The 14,772-nt window shown below is 38.9% G+C and overlaps 1 protein-coding gene across 1 annotated transcript in view; it reads right to left on the minus strand.

The window, feature by feature from the left end:
* The window catches only part of FGF14 (fibroblast growth factor 14), a 622,683-nt gene extending 615,729 nt beyond the window's left edge, over positions 1 to 6,954 (minus strand). The window contains exon 1 of the mRNA XM_082366182.1: positions 1 to 6,954. This exon is cut by the window's left edge and continues 602 nt beyond it. The gene's annotated coding sequence lies outside the window, so the exon portion shown is untranslated.
* Positions 6,955 to 14,772: the final 7,818 nt, after the last annotated feature.

Below are 14,772 nucleotides of genomic sequence, written 5' to 3' on the forward strand. Positions count from 1 at the left end.
AAGAAAGAAAGAAAGAAAAAAGAAAAAGAAAAAAAACCACCAGCACACATACACACACCAATACCACCTCCGAGTCTGACGGCCGAAGACACAGCCTCCCTTCTCCCAGTGTCGATTTTTTTTTTAATAATCAATCGCCAGTGCTCAGGGGGATCCGATTGAACCTGCAGTTCTCAACCACCACGAAGAAAAGATGCAAATCTAGGTGCCCCCTCCCCTGGTCAGGCTGGTAGTAGGTAGAGAGCGCCTCGGATCCCCTGCTGCCTTCCTCTCTCTCTCTCCCAGTTTCCAACAACGGTGAGCATGAGGAAAATCTCCCCTCCGGATTCCTCGCCCAGCCTTGGATGTGAGTTACCGGCATTAGAGGGAGGAGGAGGAGGAGTTGAAGTTTGCATTGAAAAGACTGGCTTTCCATGACGTAGCCACGTGCTTTCAGACCCGTCACCAGTGAGATGCTTCCACCCGCCCGCGGAGGGCAGTGTCACTGCAGTCTCTCCTCTGGTTCCCCTCTCGAAGTCCCCCACCGCTAGCATCCAGCCACAGCCCCACTATTTGACCCTCTCCCTCCTCTGCCCAGCATAATTAGGCTTGCTGCTTGCTCTTGCAGCCAGCTAGCAGCGCCTTCTCTGAAAAGTGAATTTCGAAAAGGAAAATTAATTATAATTAGTAAACCTTAAAAAATGCACAAGGTGGAGGGGAGGCAGGGGTTTAAATAGAAACAGTAGTTTAGTACCACTCCTTGGCCAAAATTAGTTCCACCTTACATTTTCAAAAGCCGCATCTAAAGCATCTAAAACATTAAGGAAAACTCAAGTTCCTTTAGTTATTATTTGAATCCTACTTAAAGCACTGTTTGAAAAATATACACTAGGCATATGACAAATATGTACTTGCAGAAACAAGTACTGTTCAAAGGGCAAGCACTAAAATCGGGGTGACAAACTACACTTTGCTGAGGAGGGTCATATGTCAATGAGAACATTTATGCCTTTTCTAGACAGACAACCTATTATCTTCAAATATTTTTTTGGTACAGAAAGCACTCTGCTTGATTCACACACTAATTCATTGCTTGTTTCTGCACCCATTAATTGAACTAACACTGAATTCACCCCCCGTTCACTTAGCTACGCTAATATACAATCTTGTCACCGGCCACCACGATCTACCCTAACAAAATGGACAAAATTTCTCTTTCATCAAGATGCAACCCAACTCCCTAATTTCCCAGAAAATCAAAAGATTTAGGGCAAAGCTATTGATTTCTCTTATCTTATTTGGGAAAAAATACAATGTACAAAATAGTACAAACTATTTCAAAGAATAATATAACAAACTCCAGTGTACTTGCTAGTCAAAATTAATAAATGTTAGCATTTCATATTTGTGAGCTGAGCATTTTGGAAAAGTAAAATTGACCACTCTCACTGCTGTTAGGCAAATGAAATGACATTATGCCAGTTTATTTCCACTTTTATGGGAAAATTGACATAAAATGTTTCATTTTTAAAAATATATTTAGAAGCTCCATCTTAATTTCAAAAAATTAAAACTACTACCTCTACTGCATGGAATATCAAACTATCTTATAAACAAATAGATGTAGATTTATATTGTTCAGGACTGATTTTAAAGAAAATTAACTTCTTAATTATCAGTTATCAAAATATGAAAATGTAATAAACAACTTTCCCACTGCTAGTGTTTTCTAATATTTAGGAGGAATTTTGAGATGCCAAAATTTGTATCCAATATCTTGAACCCTTTGGGGAAATGTCAGTTGATTTTAAGCAAGATGGAAGAGGAATTTAACACAAGCAAATTTTATGAAAGTTAAGAAACTTGAAAGTTAAATATGGATGTCCTCAATGTGCCTAAGGTATCATGTCATACAGCTTAAAGAAATTACTAAGATTAATTGCAGTCTAAATCAAGTTTGGGAAGTAGGGAAAGAGAGAATAATAAAAGTCCATGGATTTAATGTCAAATGACTTAGAATCAGGCTGAAAAAAAAATTGAAGAGCGGATTCTTTTTTGAAAGAGGTAAAATGGAATAGCATTGCCGATTCATTAGGAAAGAATTTTTGATATCAATCAATCAGGGTCACTTACCACATGCTGCTTCTATAACATTCTGGTGTCCTGTCAGGGGTTCTAGAATATCCCAATATATTACCACTGGACATATGCCAGAGAGACAGTTGGATAAAAAATATTCTCCAGCAAGGTCTTCTGAACTCACACAGCTCAAAGGTTCTGTAAAAGCTTGCTGAGTTCCCTGGGGTATTTCACAAGTAAGATCCGGGCACCTGTTCGGTAACTATTGTATCTTTCCATATGCTAAGTTTGTGTAGACAGAGTATTTCTGAAACGAGCTCTTCTTGCATTTCCAAATTGGACTCTCTTCTCTACATTGTGACAGTGAATTTGATCCCTATTAAAGTAAAGAATGATTGAATGACTGCCAGGAAGCTATGATTTGTTTTGTATTGGTGGAAAACTTATTACTTCTTTGTCCTGTGACCTAAGGAACAACATAAAAGGTAATTAATGGTGACTACTATTTACTGAGAATCTATTACATCAGGCACTGTGTTAGTTGCTTCTCTTCTTTTATGCTATTTAAAGGAAGGAGAAATCTTTTCTTACAATGAACGAAATTTCTATAGTTTTCTTCTATATTTATTGATACATTATTTATTTACATTACATAGGCTATAAATCACATTATTAAATAAACAAAAAATACCAAGTACTTTTGTCTGAAAAAGATGGCCTAACACTGATTCAGGTCACCTTTGTTCCAAGGGAGTTATCATTTCTAATGAGCTCTGAGTAACCCAGTTTAATTATTCAACCAATATTTATTGAGCATTTACCCTGTGAAAGTAACTGTACAAGACTCCATGGTGCATGCTAATTCATAAAATTAAACCAGATTTCCAGTTACACAATAAAGAAGACCAAGGGTGGTTTGCCTCCAGTTTAGGGATGATCCAAAGATACACCAATCTGAGTTCAGACCCGTAAGTTTTGTTTTGGAAGACATCAAAATATTTACTTACCCTTTGCCATGCTACATTCAAATCAATAATAGATGATAAAAATGGAAATTATTAGAAAGTAAATGTAAGCTTTCCCACTAAAGAAAATAAGGAAAACCTCATGGTAACTGTAAAATTGACAGTAACATCTGTAGTATATATAGGTAGAGAAAAATCTTAAGACTGTTGTCATAAGGCTCAAGTAAAATAAACCCAGTACTTACAATCAAGTTCACTTAAAAATTAAATTTCAATTCAGCATATTAGAGTAAGCAAACCTAAAGGTAAGTGTAATGACCATAACACAATAAAATATACATTTTATCTTAATATAGGACATATAAACTTTCATGAGATTAGTCATCAAAAATCTTTGTAACTATCTTACCATGCTTTTTCTGATTGTTCCCAAGTTACTTTCCTACTTCATTCTTCCTTTTAGCCATAAAGTCCCACCCCTGCCACACTTTTGGAAAGGCACATGGATATCCAAACAGAGACTAATTCCCAGCTCCGTTGCAGTTCAGTAGGGTCATGTGACTAGATTCTGACCAATGAGCTGTGAGCAGAAGTGCCGTGTTCAACTTCCGGGTCACATTCTCCAAAGGAAGCTGCTCATCTTCCACTTCTCTCTTTTCTCTTTCCTATGAGCTGAAAGGGATGGTGTGGGCGGCTCTGAGAGCACGGAAAGGAACACACACCAGGAATGAAGTACCGGGATAGGACAAACCCAGGACCATGGACAGAGCAGCCAACCTATCCCGGATTGGCCACCTGCCTCTGTTCTGTTAGATGACAGAAAAAGAAACTTTTATTTTGTTTGAGCCACTGTATTTTTGTGTGACTTTGTTACAGCAGCTTAACCTCCCTACTATCTTATGGACTGGTCTGGTATTAGTAACAATACACCTAAATATTTGGCTTATTTACTTATATTAAAAGGATAAAGAACACAAGTACGTCACATATAACCTATGGATTGATTCACAGTCGGCCACTCTCCTTTGCAATCACTGTCGCAGCTACTGATCTCTTAGCTGCCTCTCACAAGCCACTCTTGCTTATCCTCACCACCAGTGCAAACGTCCCACTGTCAGATCTTTCTTCCCCTTGTCCCCTCTGCCTTGCTCCCTGCCCATCGGATGTAGCCTGTGACAGTTCAGAGCTTATGATCATGACAATAAAGGAGAAGAAAGACAGAGGGAAAAGTGATTGGAAGAAGAGTTGGTCAGAAAAGGAAAAAGAAGACCAATGCATAGACAAGGACTTCAGTGTCTTTACCATGTAAACCTTTTTCGAAAAGATGGTGCCTTTTGTGATTTGCACACTTATTCCTCCTCTGTTGTTGATGTTAACAATTATTATCATGTTTTAAGGACTAATTCTCCATTTCACATCACTGAACTACTCAGTAGTACCACTTTCTTCTCTCCGTGTTCCTCCATTGGCTCCTGGTGTACAACCTCTGCTCCTCCCTCCTGGAAGGAACAGTCTGGAAGGGGAACTGCAGTCCTTCTGTCTGCCACCTCCCAACCTCTCAATGAAAATGGAACGACTTAAGTGGCCCAGACTCCTCCCTCTCTCTTTCCCTCTCTCTCTCTCCCTCTCTCTCTTTGGATCTGCCTGCCTACAAAATGTTTTCAGACTCCTCTGCTTCAGCTTCTCCTTGCAGGAAGCATTGGGTCAGCCTGGAAGCCCGCAGCCCATCTTCTAGAAGCAGGCCTGGAGACTGATCTCCCTCTGAACTCTTTATGGGGTCTCATAGCCGCCATCATCCGTGTCCCATGTACACCCCTTTCATTCTATCACATCAGTGTGCTCTGGTTGGCTTTCACCTTCCAGTATCTCCATCTTTGAACCTGAGGAATTTTTTCAAACCACAGAAGTCCCCTGTTCCCAGGCACTTACAGAATTAGCACACCCTAGGAGAATTCCTCCATTACTAAACACCCAGCTCCCTTACCCCTCGGGAGGGATAATGAAGAGGCATGTGTTTTACATTCTTTCCCAAAGTTTTCCTGTGGAATTAAGACACAGTCTTCCACCAGGATAGTTGGCTTAACACGTCATTGGCCCTCTCCCCTTCCTTACACCATCCATCCCTTGCTCATCTACTGTGTTCTTTCATAAATAGACTACTTGTATTAGAATCTTCGTTCCCTGCGGAAACTCAAACCAAGACAGGGTTGCAGAGGGAAGGCAGGGGTTCCGGGTAAATGTGCCTGCTCTCCAGATCCAAACTCTTCCTCGCGCAGTCAATGCAGTATTCAGATGTGGGGGAAATGGTAAGAGAAACCAATTCTTGCCCACGGGTTCAATTTCATTCCCCAAAACAACCTTATCGGTAATAAAACTAGTGTTTTTATTTCCATCTTTCCAACTTGTGCGACCATATTTCTGAACTGAATCTGAACTCAGAAGTGGGGGGAAGAGGAAGAATTAATTATCACCTCTTAAGACACCCCCCCCCCCACTGCTGGAAAGTAATATAAGAAAAAATCCTCCTCTTCGTTCCTATTATGCTGGTGAGTATAATAATAAAACTGTGAGGAACCGGCCAACAGATACAGGCCAAAGCAGGTGAAACCCCTTGAGTCCTCAGAAATATGAGCTTCTCTTGGCAAAATACCACAAGGCTTCATTTCTCACCTCCAGGAACTTTATCTCAGTCCACACAGATATGCCTGACAGTAAAGCCCTAATTCCCTGTGCAGCCCGGTGAGAGTCCAGAGGACCCTTCTTCGCATCCTCTGAGGCAGGTAGGAGTTCACTGTATACAAGCAGGATTGGCCCTAAACAACTTGAGGATCTGTGCAGCCTGGCCCATTGTATCAAAGTCTCTGGACATTTATAACCCATGCTTTCTATTGATACACATATTAAACCTTCTTTAATGTGATTTAAATTCAATGCGAATTAAACATCTTTACTAAAACCAAATCAAAGCAATGGTAACTTTATACAACTACTTCAAACAACACTCTACTTTCTCCCACTAATCCCAAATTTTGTTACGCCTTATTCTAGGGAAGCATGCCCTCAGTTGAAAAGCATTGTCATCCATGATTTGAAATGTTCTAAGGGGAAACTACATCTTCTCTATGTGGAATCTGGTCCTTAACCTTTATAACTATTGAATAAGACAACTTTGAGGGTATCATTTTAAATTTACAGGAGAAATTTGTCCACTAAACTTTCTCATTTGGGCAGAGATTTGTATATTTCAAAATTGAGAATATTATTTGTCCTGGACAATAGTTCACTTTATAAAATGTAGATAACTGCAGAACAAGAATAACAGTATTGAATATGTGCCTGAAGAGAAGAGGTACATCCCTCATTCTCAGCTTTTCCATTAGCTCCAAGTCCCCAGTTCCCATATTAAAACACTTTGAAAGTCTAATATATCAGATGGTTTCAGTTTTCCTGACTGATCTCAGATGGATACATTGTTTTCTCTGCCTAGATTCCGGGTACCTGGTACCTCATTGACAAACAATTCCCTTTGAGTATGGGATGGTAAACTTAATAATACCTAAACATCTGGTGTCATAATGCAACCTGCAATTCAGGATCCACATGTTTTATTACACACTGTTAAATACGTAAACAGTATTCCCTACTATAAATGTTTGCTGAGCACCCCACCCAACAATCCATTTTTCAGAGAAAATCAAGTTGAATCTGTAGCACATTTTACTTTGAATTGAACGAAAATGACTTTGTTGGGCTCATTTCTCATATTTCCTCAAAAAAGTGGTCTATAAAATCAAATTCAATGCTCACATAAGAAAGTGTATGGAATTATATTGCTTGTAAACCAAAATTTCCTGTCATTAAGTTAAAATATGTCATTCATAAAGCAATTTATCAGAATTAATGTGAAAATTGCAATTCAAAAAAGTGTGTCATATGTCTGTTGGATCATAAATTTCCAGAGGTCAAAAATTAAGGCTATTTAACTCACTTAACTACAGCACCCTAATAATCTCAGATGTATGCCTAGCTAGTAATTCGTGTCCTGAATTTCCATGTAAACTTAGATTCTGACGATTATATTATGAGAAAAAAGTCCCATTTCTTCGTTCATGTCAACAGACAGCCTCATGAACATTTACAATATTGCAGATTTAAGTGCACATAATTGAATTACTGTCCAAGCAGGTGTGAAAAATGTTTAAAATATTGTGTTTGAACACTGATTTGGTTTAATGTATTACTGGCATCTGGGCAATAATGCATTTTACTTTATTACTTGTTTGAATGAGATAAATAATAGAATACACACAGGTATAAAGGCTCAAGATAATTACTACTTAACATTGACTTTGTTTTTTAAAAATAAACATAGCAATAAACAATACATAAGTAATTAGTCAAGCACATCAAGACTAGTATTTTAGGTTATATGCAAAGAATTTACAATTAGGATAAAATCAGAAAAAAATTACAAAAATTACATTGTAACCTCAATATCAACCACTTTCTCTTAATCAGCAGATATTTCTCAAGCTCTGATACACATTAAGATATTTTTGTTTGTTTCTAACTTTTTAAATTAGCATGTGTTTTATATAGGCATTCCCAAGTGTTTGGATGTCTTTATTTTAAAGTTCCATTAGTAAATTGCATTTACTATTATTCCATTAAGGCAATACTTTTAAGTGAGATTTTCAAATATGTTTAGGTAATTGAAGGCAGGAAGTCCTGATATTCAAGGCAGAGCCGTATGAAATATTGTTATAGGAAGCTTAAAGTTACTAAATATACTTTTCTGATAATAGTCATATCATCTTTATTACAGTGTGAACATTAGCAACAGCAGGCACCAAAATCTGGGAGAAAAAAACAAAATTGAAAAGAAAATCCATCAATAATGTTTCAGTTTTATTTCCTACAATAGAGGAAAAAAATAACTCTACTTGCAGCAAAACATGGTTGTTTAATTCCAGACATTGCAAGTTCAAAGGCAGCTAACCCAGGGGGTGTAATTCAGGACTAAAATGCAAACTGGGCTCCATTTGTCAAGCCAGTACCCCGGGCATCAGCCTAGACTAGGAAGGACATCTTCTAATTGGTTCCCCCCTAGGGGCTGCCTTTTTCTCATTTGTCCTCCAGAGGTAGCGCCTTTTTCTAATTGGTCAGACCAGAGGCTATGCTTTTTCTGACTGGTCAGCCTAAAAGGGGTGCCTTTTTTCTGATTGGTCCATGCAGAGGAGACTTTTTTTTTTTCTGGTTTTCGCGGAGCACTGAAAGCTCGGCCTTCCTGCTAATACACCCACCAGATCAAGGAGACCCGTGACAAGTGCCCATGAGACCAAGGGCATCCATCTCTAAAGACAAAGTGTATAGACACGTAAGACTGATCAAAGAATATAGACTCAGATTCAGAAGGAATGGTAAGTTTTGAATACAGTACCAAGTTTGATGTTTAGATTAATTGAGGCTTATTTTCCACCTTTTTCTAATTGGTGAGCCCAGAGGATGCCTGATGATATTCTAAATAAATTGTTTTTCGTTCCTTGAAATCTGAGTACTCATCACTGAACAAATGTCTTTGTACCAGAGTCCATTCTCAAGCACCACGTCTCTCCAACCTATTAAATGTCAATTTCTGCAGATGAAGACTATTTATCTCAAACATACAAAATCAGAATGGCATTCAACCAAAAGCAGAGTGGACCACTGGTCTGAATCTAATGTATTTGAGGATTAATAGTTCTATTGATTTAAAAAATATTTGCAAATCTATATCATGCACGCCTGCTGATATTAATTCTGGCATTTAGCCAGCCAATTCAGGAGAAATTTAGCCAGCTTCTAGGAGTGTTAGAAAATCTGTTTCCAAGTCTCTAGAGGATTTCAGCTTTGTCTATGTGAGGCCAACCATTGAAAGTTTAAAAATTCAGACCATCTACATTAATTCTCCATCCCCCTCTCTCTGTCCTCTCTTATTCCTCTCTCTTTCTCTCTCTAACATGGAACCTGCATGAACACACACATAATCACAACTCTGGGAACTTAATTTTTCCTAAATTGACCATTTTTGTCATGTTTAAAAAAGAAGGGAGAAACATGGTGCCACCTGCAAAAAGGGCTTTTGTGGGCGTTTCTTTAAAAACACTGGTTTTAGGGACCTGAGCACGTGGTACAGGTTTGGACCACTTTCACAAAATGCGGCTGAGTACAATCCTGTGAGGTTTTGCCAAGGCCAACACCTCCTCTTACCTCCTCTCCACCACCTCCATCCACACTGGAATTATAGATAATGAACAAGTTAACCAGCAAGCCATGAGCAAAGGACTTCCTTAACCCCGTACACTCTCCAGTGTTATGCCTGAATATCTAAAATTGGACTCATTTGTGAAATCATAAAATGTATTTTCATTTTAAGCTATTCTTCACAATAACTTATAAGTGCTGTCTTTTAACTATACATCTATTATAATTTCTATCTTTTAAATTATTTTTCTATCTTTGATTCTTATATTATTTTCTTTTTATAATTATTCTCATTTAGAAGTGCTGCGCTCTCAGAATATGGTGCATTGAGGCTTCCATAGGGCCTGGCACATGGTAAATTTTTACTCTCGGGTAACTCTTAAGATTTTTCTCTTTCTCTTGGGTGATCTGCAGTTTCTCCATGGTATGCTTATGGGTGGATTTATCTTTATTGACCCTGCATTCTAAGCAGTGGAGACTCTTCAAGTCCAAAATTCTCAGTCATTACCTCTTCAGATATTTATTCTTTGCCATTCTCTCCATTCTCTTTTCCTGGAAATTCTAACACAGAAATATCGATTCCTTATTACTTTATGTCTTGGGTTCATGATTTCTTGTTCATGCTCGATGTGAGTTGTGTTCTCGTTTCTCTGCTCAAGCATCTTAAGCATACATTAAAGTCTCTGTCAGATTGTTCTAGCAAGTAAATATAACATGGATTGAATTCACATTCTGTCACATTGATTTTCTTAGTGGTGTTTCTTAGCATGTGATTCGAATGCGTGTTGGAATTTTGGCTTTTAGAAGGTGCGTAAGAAGATTTCTTTAGATTTTTGTGTCTCTCTCTTTCCTATTCTCCCTCACTCTCCCTAGTGGTTGCCTCTATCCAGCACTTCCCAGAACCTCAGTCCAGACCAGAACTGACGGCATTGCTGGTACTCACAAGCTTCAGTGATACTCAGGATACTGTACGTCCAATCCCCAAGGCCGTACTTGACCATGCCACGGCTGCCTTTATCCTTTCTTTTCCTAAGCTCATAACTTCCCAGGTCCCAGGGGGTAGCAAGAACAGTGGTGTTTCAGAGTCCAGTGACAAGACAGGGAGTCCCATCCCAGCTCCTGACCTCCAGATCCCATTACCCCTCAAGAACCAAACCCCTAGCTGCTTCTGCCCTATCTGAGCCTCACTGTGGCTTTCACCTCCACCTCTGTTGAAAGTTTCTATTCTATTTCTGGTTCACGAAAATATCAATCTTGATTTTTGACCCTAGATATGTAACTTTGGTTTCTGGTTTTTGTAGTATATGCATTACTGCCATGTGATTGGAGTAGAAAGGGTAACTACTTAATACTGTGCCATATGTATTAACTATCTAAATATCACCAACTTTAATGATAAGTGTTTATCAACAAAGATTACGTGGAAGAAGCAACAAGGGGTGTGCGTCTATTTTTTTCTGATTACTATGGAAAGTAACAGCTCTTACTTCTCTATTGCCTTTTTTTTTTTTTTTTTTTTTAGTAATCTAGTATAAGAAGAGCAAAAATTTTACTGATTCTCAAGGATGAAAGGAAAATGGGTTTTCCATCTATTATCTCTGTTCCTCTCAGTGTGTCCTGTATATTCTATCAGAGCAGCTTCCTCTACAAGTTCGGAAAAAAATGATTCCTGGAAGCCTTGAGGCTTCAGGAACAGAGAAGATTTGAAACTTTTTCTCCAGACCCAAGTTTAGAAATTCCAGGGAAATGTTCTGATTGATTCAGTTGACCACCTCTGGGCAAACTGAAAGTGGGTCATGGGTGTAGAGTATTTAATAACATGGTAGCACTCATTCAAACCACATGGATAAAATGGAACGGTGCTGGCAGACCCATGGCAGACAAGAGAATAGATTTCCATTATGGCTTTTCAATAAACATAAAAGTAAAGATTATGTTTGAACTCTCAGGAAACAAAGAGTGTTGCAGTTAGTGTTTGATTCAGGAAGGAGAAATCACTCTATATTACATTAAGGATGTAATAGAGACAATTATTCACTTACAAAGTCACTGGAACCAGTGGAGGAGCCGAGGACACAGAGGCTGGTACTGAACTAACTTTAGGGACAAAATAGGATGATGAATTATAAAAGTGTTAGGCAATCTAGACTAAAATTTAGACAATAATTGTATAGCTAGTGAGTCATTTCTTTAGGTAATATAAAGATTAATAAAGTATTATCAGAAACTCCCTTATTCTGTTTTTAAAAATTAAGAGGAAATGGGTGCAGTTAGGGAGTTATTCAGATAAGCACGATATGGAGTAATGTCTGGGATATGATCAAGGACTGCTGAAATTTTCCGAGCTATATTCTATGAGTTGGCCAAAAAATTCATTCGGGTTTTGCTGTAAGATGGTTTGGAAAAGCCCAAATGAACTTTTTGGCCAACCCAATACATGTTCTACTAATTTGTGTGAGCTAGAAGTCTGCTTCCTCATGACAAAATACACTGTTTCCACTTTTGTGTGTGCCCTGTGTCTTTTGCAAGTTATTTGTGTCTGCCTCTTTCCCCGTTGTATGGAACAAAGTCAGCCTATTACAACATACTTCCAAGAATACACAACAATAGAATAAGTATAAAATCAACCCTCAATTTGATCAATGTGAGTAAGTTTCAAATTTGAGTTTTCAGGCAGCCTGGGGAAAAAGAAAACACGATGAATTAGAAAAGTTTCATCATAGTAAATAATGAAGATTATCAGTCATCAGGGGAACAAATGCTGACGGTACCTGGAAAACACAGTGACTGCCTTCATGAGAACCTGGAAATATAGGGAATAAAATTTACTTTAGCTAAAAGTAATGGAAGAGTAGATACTTTGTTCTAACACTCCAGCTGAAGACATAATCCTCTTAAAACATAAATACTATAGTATACTGTACTATACTATACTACACTATACTATATTAAAGGAACTTCTAGACCAAGGTCTTGGATGTGAAAATAATTTAGAGATTTTAGCCCTGTATATGGCACTGCTTCTATCCTAGGGACACTTATCAATCAGAAGCTAACTACTGAAAGGCTGAATTATACTTGGGACAATATCCCAGAGCTCTGGGGGCAGCAGTCAGAGAGTCCCGAACCAGCCAAAGGTTGGATCCTGAAAGCTGTACCCCAGGAAAAAGGATGACTCCAAGGATTTCACGACGGAAGTCCAGCTTCAAATCAACTGGATGGACAGCCCCAGAAGGAAAAATAATAATAATAATAAAGATCTCTCCAGAGGAAGATAACATTACCCTGTCTTTCGAAATATTTTTACAAATAATTTCATCACCTGTGTATTCACTTAAGAACCTCGTATGGCAGGGTAGTTGCCATCTGGAATATTTCCTATGTCGGGGGGAGAGAAAGCATGGAAATCATGCACAAGCTTTAAGAGTTTCTTCTTAGAAGTGACAACACATCACTTCTGCTCCTGTTCCATTTCTTAGTGCAATTCTTATGACCACACCTGGGTTTGATGGAGTTGGGAAGCACAGTCTTCTTAAAAGGTGGGAGACCAGAAACTGGTCATTAGTAGTACAACTTCTCAGGTCCTGCCCTTCCAAAGACCAAATATTCGCTTCCCTCTCCTTTCTCAGTGCAGAGTGCACTCAACCTGTCCCCAAGGGAGAAATCCAAACTTTCTATCCAATCATTGCTTAAAGCCAGGATCTCTGAGAGATACACAAGAGTTTCTACATCTAATCTAGATGTGGCTCTTCCTGATCTGGATACTCAGGGGCTAAAGAGACAAGGTATCTGCCCCTCACGCTCCCAAAAGAAAGTGGGAAAGGGTGATACCAGTACATTCTCCTGCACTGAAAGAGCAAAAACATGAGACCCACAGAGGTCACTAGTAATTAGCAATTCCAGAATCCCGTGAGCAGGTGCCATGAGAGACTTCGTAGTCTCGGAGCAGGACGCGCTCTGCTCTCTGGAGCGCCTCCCCAGCCCATCGTTCTCCGTGCCCCTCGGCTCACCAATGCAGACATCCTCCTTTGTGCCACCAGCATCCTTGACCACAACCTGCGAGAGCATTGAAGAATATGCCCTCCTTGAGGGCTGGGCTTCTCAGCCAGCCTCCTTCTGGTGGAACTATGGATACCGCCTTGGTCTGTTTGGGCTGCTGTAACAGAACACCAGAGACTGGGTGGCATATAAACAACAGAAATTTTATTTCTCACAGTTCTGGAAGCTGAGAGGTCCAAGATCAAGGCACCAGCAGATTCTGTGTCTAGGGAGAACCCTCTTCCTGGTTCATAGATGCCCATCTTTTTGTTCTGTCCTCAAATGGCAGAAGGACCAAGGGAATCTCTCCGGGGTCTCTTTTATAAAAGCACTAATCCCATGCATGAGGTCTCTGTCCTCATGATCCAATCACCTTCCAAAAGCTCCTCCTCCAAATACCATCCCATTGGGGATTAGGTTTCAACATATGAATTAGGGGAGGACACAAACATTCCATGTATAGCAGGCATCTAAGTGGCCTCTTAAGTATCAATTGTCGTCTCTTTAAGTGCAAGCTGGTGGCTCTTTGTGCAGTACAGTTTGCAGTACAATTCTCTCAAAAACTTAGGCAGCTTAAGATCTATTTTATCCCAATCAGTTTGTTTTGTCCCGTGCCCTACACCCAGTATAAATGCAGCTATCTTGTATTTGTAAGACATTGATGGGAGAGCCACACACTTAGTCTCTTTTTCTTGAGGTGTTTTGCCCAAATAAAAGTATTTACTGGGAAAATCTTAATCCATTCAGAAATTTGAACAATCATTGTGACAACCATACCCTTCATTTGATCCTTACCTTAAAACTAAGTTCTAATTGGCCTTTGATATTCAAATAATTCCTCAATTTCATCTTTCAGTGTTTGAGTTTCAGAAGCATTTCTCTTTTCAACCTACGAGTCCCTGAATTTATAGACTGTCTCTATTCTTTTTCATTCTTGCCAGCAAAACAGCCAGTATTGTTCTGATCTTGTCTCTTCCTTGTAATAATAAGCTTTCCAATTCAGCCAACACACGCTACTAAGAGTTTGTTTTCCCATAAAGCTACAAATTTATTAGACATAAAATTTTTCTTTAACTTAGCACAGGCAACAATTTTGCTAAGTAATTTGCCACTACATAACATGGATCACCATTCTTCTAACCTCTATTATCTGTTTTGTTGCAAACTAACGCCTCGCCCATAAACAAAAGCCACATATTTTAGGTTGTTTGCTACAATATCACTTCAATCCTGATTCCAATTTCTGTTTCAATCAGATAGATCTTATTACACTGCAGTAATAAATGACCCTAGAATGTCAGTGGCTTAAAGCAACAGATGTTTATTTCTGTCTCATGTCATTTGTCCATCACAAGAAGGATGATCGCACTGATTCCCATCATTATTGTCCTCATGCTGGATAGCAGACTGATAGAAGAGTCACTCTCTGAGATATTACCAATAACCACAGCGAAAGAAAAGAAAAGCA

Source organism: Balaenoptera borealis (assembly GCF_965194805.1).
Source record: "Balaenoptera borealis genome assembly, chromosome: 18".
NCBI lineage: Eukaryota > Metazoa > Chordata > Mammalia > Artiodactyla > Balaenopteridae > Balaenoptera > Balaenoptera borealis.